The following is a 14,911-nucleotide window of genomic DNA, read 5'->3' on the forward strand; positions in this document are numbered from 1 at the left end:
CTCTTATATAACAGCATGAAGAAATATAAGAAAAATATAAATAAAGGAGTATGTAACATGTAAATTATGAACATAATGCTGCCAAATATAACAGAATATATGTAAAGAAATATAAATAAATAATAAGCGTAGGAAATTTAACAAATCGGTACAAATTAGGGCTGTCAAAGTTAACGCCATGATAACACATTAACGCAAATTCGTTTTAACGCCACTAATTTCTTTAACGCATTAAGGCAACTTGTGATTTTTAGGTTTTAAAGCGAGACTGAAGATAGTGGTATCGTATGAAACTAGGAAAACCTAAGGAATCCATTGGTGCCAACCATGTCACACTAACTTGTCGTGACGGAGGTTAAATAACGCTCCAAACTTATGATACATTTTGGCGAGAAAAAATTGGCATGGCCATCTTCAAAGGGGTCCCTTGACCTCTGACCTCAAGATATGTGAATGAAAATGGGTTCTATGGGTACCCACGAGTTTCCCCTTTACAGACATGCCCACTTTATGATAATCACATGCATTTTGTGGGCACACTGACACACTGACAGCTGTTGTTGCCTGTTGGGCTGCAGTTTGCCATGTTATGATTTGAACATATTATTTTTATGCTAAATGCAGTACCTGTAAGGGTTTCTGGACAATATCTGTCATTGTTTTGTGTTGTCAATTTTTCCAATAATAAATATATACATACATTTGCATAAAGCAAGCATATTTTCCCACTCCTATGTTGATAAGAGTATTAAATATCTCCCTTTAAGTGAACAGAAAAAACGTGCTATTAATCGTGTTTAATTCATATATTAATCGATTGACAGCCCTATTTGTGATTTATTTTTAAATGATTAATGGATTATCGAAAAAAAAAGGAGAAAAAAAATCAATCATGTCTTAATCAACAATGGAAATAATAAGCAGTAAATCCTCACATTCCTCATTGAAATGTTGGAACCAGAGAACATTTTGTAATTTTGCCTGAAAACATGACCATGCATTAATCATCAAAATTATTGATGATTAATCCTCTATTTATCTACTAATCAATTAACCGACTAATCATTTCCAACACTAACTGAATTATTACCAAATATACAATATGATAAGGATTAATGTGAGGGAAGATTACCGCCGCAGAGAAAATTATGTGTGTGTGTGTGTGTGTGTGAGACGCACGGACTAATATTGTGAGTGGAAGATAACGTGCGTAATATCTGCAAATGCTGATAAAGATGAGAAAAATATCCAAATTTCATGCATCTCTAGCCCTACTAACATCACCACATTACACAACACACACACACACACACACACACACACACACACACACACACACAGACAGACAGACAGACAGACACACACACACACACCTCCCTTTCAGGCTGACAGTCTCTGCTCTCGCCTGTATGAGCCAGTGTGGGTCACATCAGGACAATGCGCCGGCTCGCAGACTCTGTTTGCAGCAAAACCGAGGTTTTTTTTCCCCCTTTTTTTTTTTCAGCCTCATGGACACTATTTCAGGGCTCGAACGAAAATAAAAAAAAAAAAGCAAAAAAGGGGAGGGTGAAAAAAAAAAAAAAAAGACCTTTTCAAATTGATGACAGCAGTGGGCGCTGAGGGAAACCATTGAAAGGAGTGTATAAAGCAGCATCATAGCGTCTGCCTGCCTGCCTGTCTGTCCTCCCTCCACCCCCTTTCCCCCACCCCTCCCTCTCCCGACATCAAAAGTGTGCGCCCATCCTGAGCCGACAGAGCTCCAGATCGCTGCGGTGCATGCCGGGTAAGAGAGGACAACTCAGGACACATGCAGGGACTTTAAGGATACTGCAGTAAGCTGTTCACAATGAAAAAAACAAAAAAAAAAACAGGGAAAAGATGCAGAGGGAGGGAGGGAGGGAGGGAGGGGAGGCAGAGGAGACAAAAATACTGGCTGGATCAGCGGAGGATGGAGGAATTCAACCAACATTTCATTCTGACAAATATGAACATAGCACCGGTGCTCTGTTTTAACGGTTTTATACCATTAGATCGGCATCAGTACGCTGATAAGGAATCGCTGCTTTGCACCAACGTACGACCGAGTCTGAAGGATTTGAGATGATTATTGTATTTTTTTTTATTCAGGCTGTCGTCTCAAGAAGCCTCTTCTCTCAGTTTGTTGTTTTTGACCAGAGATGACGCAGTAAAGCTGAAATATGAACACTATGAAGTGCTGGATGAACTGATTGTGTGATTATGATTAAAATGGTTAAGTAATGCTTCATGCCATCAAACTGAAGACCTTTTCAGATAATTTAATTAACGGCAAAAATCTAATTGTAAAAAAAGGACTAGAGCTTGGCAATATATCAATATTATATCGATATCACGATGACTAGATGACTTCTTAGATTTGGGATATCGTAATATGGCATAAATGTTGTCTTTTCCTGGTTTTAAAGGCTGCACTACAGTAAAGTGATGTCATGTTCTGAACTTACCAGAATGTTTTTTTTATTTGTCTTTCCCCACTTAGTCACTATATCTACATTACTGACGATTATTTGTCAATCTATTTACTTGTTCTTCACTTGAGTATTTCCATGTTATGCTACTTTATACTTCTACTCCATCACATACATTATGATATTATTATAATATAATATCTATAGTCAATCAGACTTTTGATCCACCTTTACAAGCTAAAACATTAAAGTAATGTACACATTAATGCATCAATAATTATATATATAGGGCTGTCAATCGATTAAAATATGTAATCGCGATTAATCGCATGATTGTCGTTGGTTTTTTATCTGTTCAAAATGTACCTTAAAGGGAGATTTGTCAAGTATTTAATACTCTGATCAACATGGGAGTGGGCAAATATGCTGCTTTATGCAATTGTATGTATATATTTATTATTGGAAATCAATTAATAACACAAAACAATGACAAATATTGTCCAGAAACCCTCACACTGCATTTAGCATAAAAAAATATGCTGGGCATGTCTGTAAAGGGGAGACTCGTGGGTACCCATAGAACCCATTTCCATTCACATATCTGGAGGTCAGACGTCAAAGGACCCCTTTAGAAAATGGTCATGCCAGTTTTTCCACGCCAAAATTCGGTGCAAGTTTGGAGTGTTATTTAAACTCCTTCGTGACAAGCTACTATGACATAGTTGATACTACTGAATCTTTAGGTATTTTAGTTTCATATGATGCCAGTATCTTCACTCTAGCTTTAAAACTAAGCCCGCTACAACCTAAAAATAGCAAGTTGTGTTAATGTGTTAAAGAAATTAGTGGCGTTAAAACAAATTTGCGTTAAAGCATTTTTACCTAGTAAGATTTTGAAAGCAGGACTTATACTTGTAACAGTATTTAGATTAGTATTTAACAGTATTAAGAGTATTTCTACACTGTGGTTTTATTATTTATACTTCAGTAAAAGATCTGAGTACTTCTTCCACCTCTGCAAATCATGTTGCCAACTTGCAGTAAAAACACCTAACCAACTCTTGAGCATTACCACCGAACATAATCCATACAGCAATTGTGTTTCCTCCAAAATATATTTGGCAAAAGCGTTTAGAAATGGAATTAGTAGGAGACAGCGTTGACTCTATACTCTGCTCTGTAGAGTCATGGGGATTTATTTAGATGCAGGCGGGGAGGAGGTGGGACAGCACGACGGATGATATGTTGTTGGGTATGAACTGAAAATTATAAATAAAGTGTTAAAAAAAATATATGCAAAAGAGACGCACTGAGAGCAACACAAAAATATATATAAAAACCCAATGTGCCGCTGGTACAAGATTACACTGAAAGACATGCAAATATGATGGTAAAAAAAATCTTTTCAGCACTAAAAATAATACACTGATATGAAAAAGAAGACGTAATGTAAAAAAGAGAGAAAGATTAAAAAGAAACATTTTGTCCTATCCATCTAACCTGGGTCACACAGTTTTTTTTCACCCTGGCAGCGTTGTTAACACTGACCTTGCATGTTGTGCCAACTCTCCCTCCCCCAGCCTCCCCGCTGCCATTTAACTGCCCAGCGCCACCGCGACCGTCACAGCGCCGACATAGAAGCATCTGCTGGATGATACTATATGAAACCCTGACCCCGCCACGACCTCTGATCCATGTACGGCGGTGTCTTAAGTGTGTGAGTGTGTGAATTAGTTTCGCCACTGAGAGTGTATGTCTGCAGCCCACATGGGGGAGCACTACAGGGGGATGCGTGTCCACATAGCCGATGTCAGCACTGATCAGCCGGACGCTGCTTCCTGCCTGATGTGACATTTGAGGCTACCGGCGTCCAGACTTGAGGCCAGGCAGGGGGGAGTCAACCCTGCAGCCGACCAACAGGACGGCACATACCTGCGCGGTCACACTGTTAACATCATCATATCAGTGTCAAATTAACTCTGAGACCTTAATATCATTAAACTACCGAGGCTACACTGGTGGCTTCAATCTCAAACCATTGGATGTGGACGGTGGGCAAAATAATAATTATAATACTAGACCCAGAATGTCTGCTAGGGCAGTCATTATTTTCATTATTGATTATTTTCTTGATCAATAAATGAACCGTTTAGTCGCAGAGTTTCAGTTTACAATCCTATAAAACACAGAAAAGCAGCAAATCCTCACAGAAGCTGGAACCAGAAATATTTGACACTTTTACCTGATAAATGACAATAATGTCAATTCATTTTTTTTGTACAACCAAGCAATTAATTAGAGCTGCAACGATTAATCAAGCAGCCGTCAACTATTAAATTATTCGCAAACTATTTTGATCATTTTGTGTAATTTTTTAAGAAATAAATTGTCAAAATTCTCTGATTCCAGGTCCTTAAATGTGAATATTTTCTGGTTTCTTTACTCCTCTTCGACAGAAAAACTGAATATCTTTGAATAGTGGACAAAACAAGACATTTGAGGACGTCTTCTTGGGCTTTGGGAAAAACTGATCGACATTTTAATACATTCATAATATGATACCAAATGATAGCAGTTCCCTGGCAAAAACTAACCACACACATATAGTTATTAAATATCTAGCAATAAACAGCTCAAGAGACTGCCCTCACCAGAAAAACGACTGCAATATATATTTGCTCAAAAACAATCTGTGTCTTCCTGAAAAGCAACCTCTTGTGGTAGTGCGAATAAAACCTGTTGTTGCTGAGAAGCAAAGGCAGAAGTTGTTCGACTTTGTTATAATGCTGCAAACCTTCCAAAGAAGGTTGTAAGTTTCTTTTAACCATGGCAATCATTTATCCCTAACCTTAACGTTTAGCTGCCTAAACTTAACCATAGAGGAGGTATGGGCCTATACGTTGTTTTGAGGCACCCGCTTTGAATGTTATCAGCGGTTATCAGCCTCACAGATATGGGATAGGAGGGGCCTGATACACCTCTGATGGCTGATCTCACACACCGTTCGTAGCTATACGTACGAAAAGTAATGCACTGTAATTTGTGTATATCCTACGAAATCAACTGGTGTGTGATTCAACGTAATTGTGAAGCGGGAAATATAGAGAGTGGCGAACACCGTGTAGGAAGGAGGTCGGGGTGGATGGGAAGGTTAAACAAATATCAGACTTTTCGTTGATTTATTTGTCACGTAAGTAACGACAATTCCATAGTTATTTTTAGCTAAACCACGATCTCTTCCTAAACCTAACTAGTAGTTTTGTTGCCTAAACCTAAGGAAGTTGTTTCCCGTGAAGACGGAAGTTTATTTTGAAAAGACTGTAAGCATGTAACGAGCAGAAATTGACACGTGTTGCTGGACATTCGTAGGAAAATGAATGAAAAAGGAGGAATAGCTTTTCCGTAAGATATCATACGAGCTGTTGTATGTGAATACATTGTACACCTACTAGTAGGCTAAGATGGCTGTTATCATCTTAACACATGGTTGATCACCGATACGAATACAAGAAGCCAACGCCGACCTCTAGTGGTTGTAGTAATTATGACGGGAGCAAAGGAGGAAGTCAGGTGAAGTAGTATGAAGAGCGACAAAGTGCGTTTGGGGTGGTCATTTACATAGTATTTTTATTTTCCTAAACCTAACCAAGAAGTTTTATTGACCTAAACATAAAGTTATCTTGCTTGAATTCACAACTATGAGAGGGTTGTACTGTAGAAGGACAGAGGGTGTCGTTTCCTGTACAGTTTGTAAAGCCTCCTGAGGCAAATTTGTGATTTGAGATATAGGGCTACACAAATAAAATTGACTTGACTTGACTTAACAATGTTTCAAGTTTTACTTTCACTTTCACAATGTGGGAGGTGCAGTTCGGCCCTTCTGAAGCATTCGAATAGTAGTGATAACCACTGATAACACCCATTCAATCAGCTGATAACATTCCAAATGGGTGCACGAGGGCTCTGACAAATTGCGTATTTTAGAGTTTCAGTAGTGGTGGTGCAGACTTGCTATGAACAACCGACAGCTCGAGACTTCATGAGTGGAAAATCAGTTTTAAAAAGGAGAACAGAGGGGAAGGTGGAGTTTTATTCTGTTCGCTGTAGTTGTCGGTTACAAATGACGAAGATTTTCTGGTGCTCAAAACTCCATCTCCATCCTGTGATCAACACGTTATACACATAATCTCAAATAATCTCCAGCCATCCAAACTGTCACAGATATTCTAAAAGAATAAACAGTTAACTTCATTTGTTTTTGAGGAACAGCACCCTCTTCCTTCTTTGAGTGATATGGCAAACCAGCAGCACGAGTATCTAAAGTGTCTATTATGGGTTAAACAATGCATACACAGATACACACAGAGCCAACCACAAGATTTCTCACAATCACTCTAAACTAAAGAAACCAGTATTTGAAGTATTGGGACATTTATTATAACATTTCTAAGATCTGTTGTGTAACGGATAGACAGACTGCACACCCAGAATGCCTCCATACAGGATTACTGTATTCCTGAACCGCATATGAAGATGCATTTCTACAGTTTATCCCAGAGAAGACCTTAAGTGAGGCATTATCTATTATTCACAACGGTATGTAAACAACCCTGAAGGCACAATGCCCATTTATACGCTATCTGAGCAATAACACAATGTATCCTGGCAATAACATGTCTTGAAAATGAAACCGTAAAGTTATCTTGTAATTCAGCACCATTGTGTGGCTGTTTAGAACAAACTGCTTGGTGATGGCTTTGCATGGCGGAGGGATTTGCAGGCAACAACGACTGATTTCAAGATCTGACCTTCGGACCCAAACTGATGACCTCTCCTTGCACCAAACCCAGCCTGCCCTCCTTCAGTCCCTGGGACTGTAAATACTTAACTTGAACTGTACGAGCTAATTTCATCCATTCATCCAGGCCGTAATTATTCTTTTACAAGTCACTAAGGGCAATAAAACTGCTGTGAACGCCTCACCATGTACCTCAAAGTAAAGCCTATTCATAGACCACACCGCACTGTAAAAGCTTTGTTAGAAAGTCGTCCATATATATTTAGAGCAAATGTTTTGCTCATTAGACATTGCAGTCTCGAGGTCGCACCACAAAGATAATATATAGCATAGGAAGTGAGCTATACGCTCAGGATCGAAATTCAGACAGCAATAAACCAGTAGAAAACTGAGTCTGGGGTTTCCAAGGAAAAACTGACATGGCTATTTTCAAAAGTGGTCCCTTGACCTCTGACCTCAAGATATGTGAATGTAAATGGGTTCTATGGGTACCTACGAGTCTCCCCTTTACAGACATGCCCACTTTATGATAATCACATGCAGTTTGTGGCAAGGTCATAGTCAAGTCAGCACACTGACACACTGACAGCTGTTGTTGCCTGCTGGGCTGCAGTTTGCCATGTTATGATTTGAGCATAGTTTTTTTATGCTAAATGCAGTACCTGTGAGGGTTTCTGGACATTGTTTTGTGTTGTTAATTGATTTACAATAATAGAAATATATACATACATTTGCATGAAACAGCATATTTGCCCACTCCCATGTTGATAAGAGTATTAAATACTTGACAAATGTCCCTTTAAGGTACATTTTGAACAGATAAAAAAATGTGCCCTACTAATTACCTCTCGTCGGTAACCTAGTCAGGCTGGTCTCATACACCATTCGTAGCTATACCTACGAAAAGTAATGAACTGTAATTCCACACAATGAATTTGTACGTAATCCACATAATTGTGAATCAGGAAGTATAAAGAGCGGCTAATGCCACGTAGGGAGGAGGTCGGGGTGGATGGGTGGGTTAAAAAACACAGACTTTCCCCCAGGAGACCGGTGTTCGTACCCCGTGTGAAACCAGAAGTCAACGTTGATTTATTTGTCACGTAACGTCAGTACTTAAGTTAAAGTGTTATTTTAACACAAACCACAATTTTTTCCCAAACCTAAATAAGTAGTTTTGTTGCCTAAACCTAAACAAGTTGTTTCCTGTGAAGACGGAAGTTTATTTTGAAAAGACTGGAGCGGATATTGACACGTGCGTGACGTGACGTGTTGCTGGACATTCGTAGGAAAACACACGAAAAATTCATAGAAAACACCACACTGTAAAAGCTTTGTTAGAAAGTCGTCTGTTTAAATTTAGAACGACTGTTTTGCTCATTAGATTTTGCAGTCTTTAGGTCCCACTTCGAGATAATATATAGCATAGGAAGTGATCTATATGCTCTGGGTCTGGGGTTTCCTCCCACTGGTTTTGCAGCACAGCCCAGTTCCCTACAGTAAACACTAGGTTTTCCCAGACAGGCAGGCGAGCCTGGGAGGGAAGGAGAGGACAGAGGCATGATGGGTGCCAGGCTGGCAGTATCGTAAGGTTTTTGGATGAACAAGATGTTTCTGGGCAGGCGTGCAGGAAGCCGTTCGCTGCAGCGTTCCAGCCAGTAAAAATCAGAAAGACATACACGAAAACAAAGAAGTCAAATTATAATGAGAAACTCATGTGGAGAGGATTTTCGCTGAGCAAGTAAACGAGGAGCTAAATGTAGTCGAAATGTAACATGATAAACAAAAGTAATGTGTTGATCTGACTTGATCCAACTCTTCCTAATAAGGCTGCTCTGATAGTTACGGGGTTTACAAAGAGTGTCAAAGCCGGCCTACAAATAGGTCAGTAATGGGCACCCTAGGATTTTCTCCAAAACTCCTCTGATTGGTCGGCTTCCATGTCTCTGGGGCAGAAACCTGGATACCACACTGGCGCAACCCTCGCTAGCTAGGAACCCTGCCAGATTTTAGGAGAAAAACACACACACACACTCAGCTAAAACCCTACCATTACACAACATTATATGCATGTGGAACACAGAGGATGGCTAAAATGCCCCACATACATCCAGACGGTTTGACCTCCAGCCAGCCAGCATTCACGGCATACATACAAGCCTGTAAACATGGTGATGTCACACTGGGCTAAAACCAGAGGCTGGATTCCTTGGATTCTGGATCCATACAGATTTGGCAGGTGGTCACAGTTTTTCTGTGTACACTGGGCTCATCTCCATCCAACAACAGCTGGAGCCACAAGACACTTGATTGATTTCTGTGACCCTGAACAGCACACAACAGCTTCTCCCAACAGCTGGATATAAGGAACAGACATAACACATCGTCGTTCCCTTGTGAAAGCTTGTTAAAGGATAATTCCAGTTTATTACAACTCGGGTCTTATTTTTATAGTTTGGGCCAATCGTTTCTATCAGTAATTATAAAACCGTTTTATAATTACTGATAGCAGTTCACCAACTAGCCCTGCACCTAGTCACTCCGTCGCCAAGCTTCCAGCACCACCCATTTCGCCAGGACGTGCAAATGAAAATCGCTATGACACATTACTGGCCATTACCTCCGAATACAGTGGTTTAGATATTCTGGTTGAACTGCTGGCTTGTTTACAACCTGTCTGTTTTTTTTTATGACACTTTTTACATGTAGTAGTTTTGTCAAGTTCCTTATTGCGTTATATTATCTATTTACAATATATTATATTGTATTTCATTGGTGAGACCAACATTATCATTATCATAGTAATGATGGCCAGAACAATTCAAATAAAACCCAGGTAGTAATAAACCACCTTTGAAGTGTAGTGTGTATTTATTTTAGCGTGTGTTATGGTGGTAACAATTTCCAGTAAATGATGCAGTTATTAAACTTCCTCAGTCTATTTCTGTCTTGGATAATTGTCTTCTTCAGAATTACCTCTCAAGTGTTCACATGGAATGAAGCCACGACGAATGAGAGTAACAAAACTAGTAAAACACACTTGGTAACTTCAGTAATTACATAAATTATGGGATGACAATAGAAACACTTCATGTTGTCTGCACGCCTACAGCTACTTTGTGTTGTAACAGGGCATATTGCACAGTAAACTCTTGAACAACCATCTCAGGGTGAAAAGTAATTTGCAGGTCAAAAGACATCTCGGATAAAACAAAGATAAACTTGGCTGCATAGTGACATCGAACTGTTGTTTCAACAGGTAATCAATGGGTTGATTTTAGAGCTGCAATGATTAATCGATTAGTTGCCAACTATTAAAGGGACTGTTTGTAAGAATCAGAATTGCTTGTTAACAGCGACACCTGTGGCGGTTAAGTCAATGAAAGTCAGCGTCGAGCTCGCGCTTGCTCGCTCTAAATAGACATGAACCAGCATCGCTCAAAACAGTGAGGCGACACACGTCAGCTAAAACCACAATATCACTCTATATTTCACCTGCTTGGCAGTAATGTTAGCTGACCAGACGGAGGTCTCTCCATGAATCACTGCTGATCCTAGTGTTGGCTTTTCCTGCCTCAGCCTCCCAACCAGGAACAAGGGAGACACCGGTACCCAGTCGGAGACGATAACGTTTCTCTCTGCGGAGCCCCGTCACTTTACAAGACACGGAAAACCTCTGTTGGTCTGGAGGAGCTGTGGCAGTTATTTCTGCACAAACGTCCACCTTTTACACCGATACAAATACACCAAATCAATATATTCTAAAGTATTCTGATGATACAGCTATAATATCTCTGTTAAGTCACTCGGACAACCCTGGGCTGCACCAACATGGTGTGAACAAAATGGTCGAGTGGAGTGACAGCAATGCTCTTAAGATTAACACAAAGAAAACGGAAGAAATTGTATTTGGTTCACCATCTGACTCTCATAAAGTTCCTATTGTTATTCATAACGAAAAAATCATGCAGGTATTTTCATATAAATATTTGGGAGTAATGATTGATCATCTGCTATCTTGGAAAGACCACATTGAATTTGTCTGTAAAAAGACAAAACAAAGAATTTACTTTCTCCGCCGCCTCAGGTCTTTTGGGGCGAGTAAACAAATTCCTCTTTTGTTTTTTACTTCTGTGATTATGAGTGTCCTGCAGTATTGCTATACTACACAGTACAAGAGTCTGTCCACTACTTTAAAGTCAAAACTGCTCCACCAAATGAAAATCTGCCCAAAGATTGTAGGTCAACCCCTTGAGAAACTCTATGAATCAGCCTATCAGAATAACATCTTAAGGTTGGCTAACACCATCGTCTCTGACCCCAATCATGTTTTGAACAGTGAATATCAATTGTTACCATCAAATCGGAGATACAGGGTTCCACGATTTAATAAGGTTAGACTGAAGCACTCTTTTGTACACCAGTCAATCCTTAAACTAAATATGGAGCCTAATCCCAGATCAAATGTGCGTTAAAGGGCTCTGAATATCGTCTTCTGTGATTGTAATGTTTAAATGTTTGTATCCCTGTTTATTGTCGCTGTCCTTTCTGTGATGTTGCAAATGGAGCTGCTGTTATGCAAAACAAATTTCAGACCTGTATATAAAGTATTATCGTATTATCGTATAATTAATGAATTAATATCAAATATATATATATACTACTTTTTCTTATCTCCATTTCGGACATGTAATATTTATTTACAGTATATTGTTTATAATAATTTGTATATAAAGAGTTTGCTATATGCTTACTGTTCATTTAATTTGTTATTTTGTTTTTGTTTTGTTATACTTATTTGTTACATGTTCAAAATTAAATAAAAAATTAGTAAAACAAAATTAAAATTAAACAAAAAAATAAATAGAAATAGTTGGAAGAAAACTTATTTTTTTAATTAAATATGGCATACTTTTAACCTAGACATGTTTTAACCTGCCAGTGATCAAATGAATGCTTTCTTGGGAATAATATTAATATTTATTATTATTATTATTATTATTATTATTATTATTTTAGCATCTTAGGGGAAGTAGTTCAAAGTGCTTTACAAAAAAAGTGAAGAAACAAGAGAATAAATAACAACATAGAGATTAATAATACTGCACAATTTATCAAAGCAATAAACAAAGGAAGACATAAGGACAATAAAAGAACAAAGGAAGAGCGAGAGCTAGTTCAAGGCAATGCTGAAATATAAGTTTTAAATTGTTTTTAAAATGTTCAGAGGTTGCATCTCTTACAGCCTTGGGTAGGGAATACCACAGTTTTGGTGCAAAGTTAAAAAAAGTCTGAGGAGAGGATCTAAGAGGCTGTGAAGGATTATAAAACAGCAAAGAATGAGTAATATAGGCCGAGAGGGGAAGATCTTGATCAAAAGAAAAATAAAAAAGTCTTGATGGGTTCACTAAGATGTTGTAAATATCTTACTTCACTCAGTCGAACACAAGCTTTTGCTCTCTTTCCACTCAGTAACATTATCCGAATATCAAAGTGAAGCAGAGGAGTTGGATCTTAATCATAACAACGATCATAAGAGTGAGTGCCAGTCAGTAAAAGTGATTTTGTTTTGTGCTGAATGATGTTAGGTGGAGCAAAGAAAGCTCTCTGCTCGGTTTACCATTCAGTCTTCATTCCAACACGTAACTATGATAATGAGCTTTGGAAACTGACCAAAACAATGAGTTTGCAAATCCAAGCAGCCAGACATGCGGTTCCTCTGCAGGGGAGATGGCCTCACGCCTCATTACAGAGGAAGCAACCCAGGATTTACTGCTGAGGGATCTGACCACACTTGCATTACACAGTGTTTTCTTTGGGTAATTTGCCTTTGGGTAAATACAAATTTGATTTTTTTAATCACTTTTAGAGGACGTAACCTGAAAATAATCCTTAATAAATGCCTTAGGGGAAAAAAAGCAGTGGGAACCAGAACCACTTCCTGGTGTCAGATGTTTTCAGTTGTCACAACCAATTGTCAGAAAAGTACAAGATACGGACTGTAAAACATTTACTGCTGCAATTTACTGCACTGAATGTAGGCCAATACACTGTGTGATAAGTCAGTGTCGGCCTCTCAGTCATAGCCTGGCTCTAGCTAACCTGTCTAACCAGCTGGAGCCACGTGGAGAAGTGCTGAGATCTCACAAGTTGGATTTTTGCCATTTAAATAGCATATAATAGAAACCATCTTCTCGACTACCATCTGTTCATCAGCTTTAGTGCTTTTTTTGTTGTTGTTTTGTTTTGGTATTGTTTGCCTTTGATGGATAGGATATAGTAGAAAGTTGACAGGAAATGAGATAAGAGAGAGGAGGGGGGTGGGACTTGGCAATGACATGGTCAGCGGCTTAAACCATTAGGCCAGGAGTTACAGTGACTTCTAAAAGATAAGGCTGGTGATATGCTGGATTTTTCTCATCATCGACAAATCACATGAAAACACCACAACCAACAATTAACGTATCCTACAGCTATTGTGTGTGTGTGTGTATCCAAAGCCTGATATATCTTATTCCTCTCTGTGTCAAAGAGCTTCATTGTTGTCCAGAAACGCATCAATGAGCCACACTGTTGCACTGTATGACACGTGGAAAGACTGAACAGCGCCCGGGCCCCGACAGCGACCCGTCAGATTTTTAAGAGGTTCATTAAAAATTGCAAGTTGCGTCAAAGAAATTAGTGGCCTTAAAATTAATTTGCGTTGCATTATCGCGTTAACTTTGACAGCCCTAGGTGAAACATTAATAAATATGCACAATAAATTAATAATGATTTGATAAACATTGCGGCACCCTTGGCCCGTACCTCAAGGTACCCCAGGGTGCACTAGGGCACCAGATGTGGATTAATCCCTTGCTGAAAATAGTCCCTAGCAAATGCACTATTTCCTTCAGTAAGGTATGCTAAGAACTACAGTAACCAGCTGTTTTAAAGGTCCCATATCGTGCTCATTTTCAGGATCACACTTGTATTTTGTGTTTCTACCAGAACATGTTTACATTCTGTAATGTTAAAAAAAAAACTTTATTTTCCTCATACTGTCGGCCTGAACAGGCCTGTATTTACCCTCTGTCTTAAACGCTCTGTTTTAGCGCATTTCGATGGAATTGCAAAGAAATTGCAACAGAATTGTGTTGCTAGGCAACAGCTTGGGTCCATGTGTACTTCATGTCAGCTGATGACATTCACATACACTACAACCAGGAATAAACTGGGACACATTTAGAATGTTTACGTTTAAAACTGTGTAAAGGGTCTAAATATTGTATATTTGTGACATCACAAATGGACAGAAATCCTGACAGCTTGTTTCAAATGCAGAGTTTCTGAATACGGGCTGTGTGTATTTCCCTGTGGTCTGAGCGTTTCGATACTTTCACAGTATTTATGAAAGGACTTAAGTCTGCTTTATAATAAAAAAAAAGATGAAAATCTATAATATGGGACCTTTAAGATATTACTGAGCCTTTTTAAAAATGAAACTAAATATTGGTGACCCATTTCTGTATGACACAGCACATGGGGGATCTCTTGTTGGGTCTCTAAATAAGTACGATTTTGACCTGCTCTATATGAAAAATGTCTTGAGATAACTTGTGTGTTTTTTGACGCTATAAAAATAAATTTAAATTGAATTGAAATTTCTTAACGAAAAAAAAATGCT

General features: G+C 38.7%; 1 protein-coding gene across 9 annotated transcripts in view; it reads right to left on the reverse strand.

Annotated features, from left to right (window-relative positions):
• Nucleotides 1–14,911, reverse strand: part of thrb (thyroid hormone receptor beta) — a 133,912-nt gene that overhangs the window by 62,220 nt on the left and 56,781 nt on the right. The window contains exon 1 of one of the 9 annotated variants that reach the window (XM_037794883.1): nt 6,970–6,981. The exons of the other annotated variants lie outside the window; for them this stretch is intronic. The gene's annotated coding sequence lies outside the window, so the exon portion shown is untranslated. Of the gene's footprint in view, nt 1–6,969; nt 6,982–14,911 lie in introns of those variants that run through there. 9 annotated transcript variants of the gene reach the window in all.

The sequence above is a fragment of the Sebastes umbrosus genome, chromosome 15 (genome assembly GCF_015220745.1).
Source record: "Sebastes umbrosus isolate fSebUmb1 chromosome 15, fSebUmb1.pri, whole genome shotgun sequence".
Taxonomy (NCBI): domain Eukaryota; kingdom Metazoa; phylum Chordata; class Actinopteri; order Perciformes; family Sebastidae; genus Sebastes; species Sebastes umbrosus.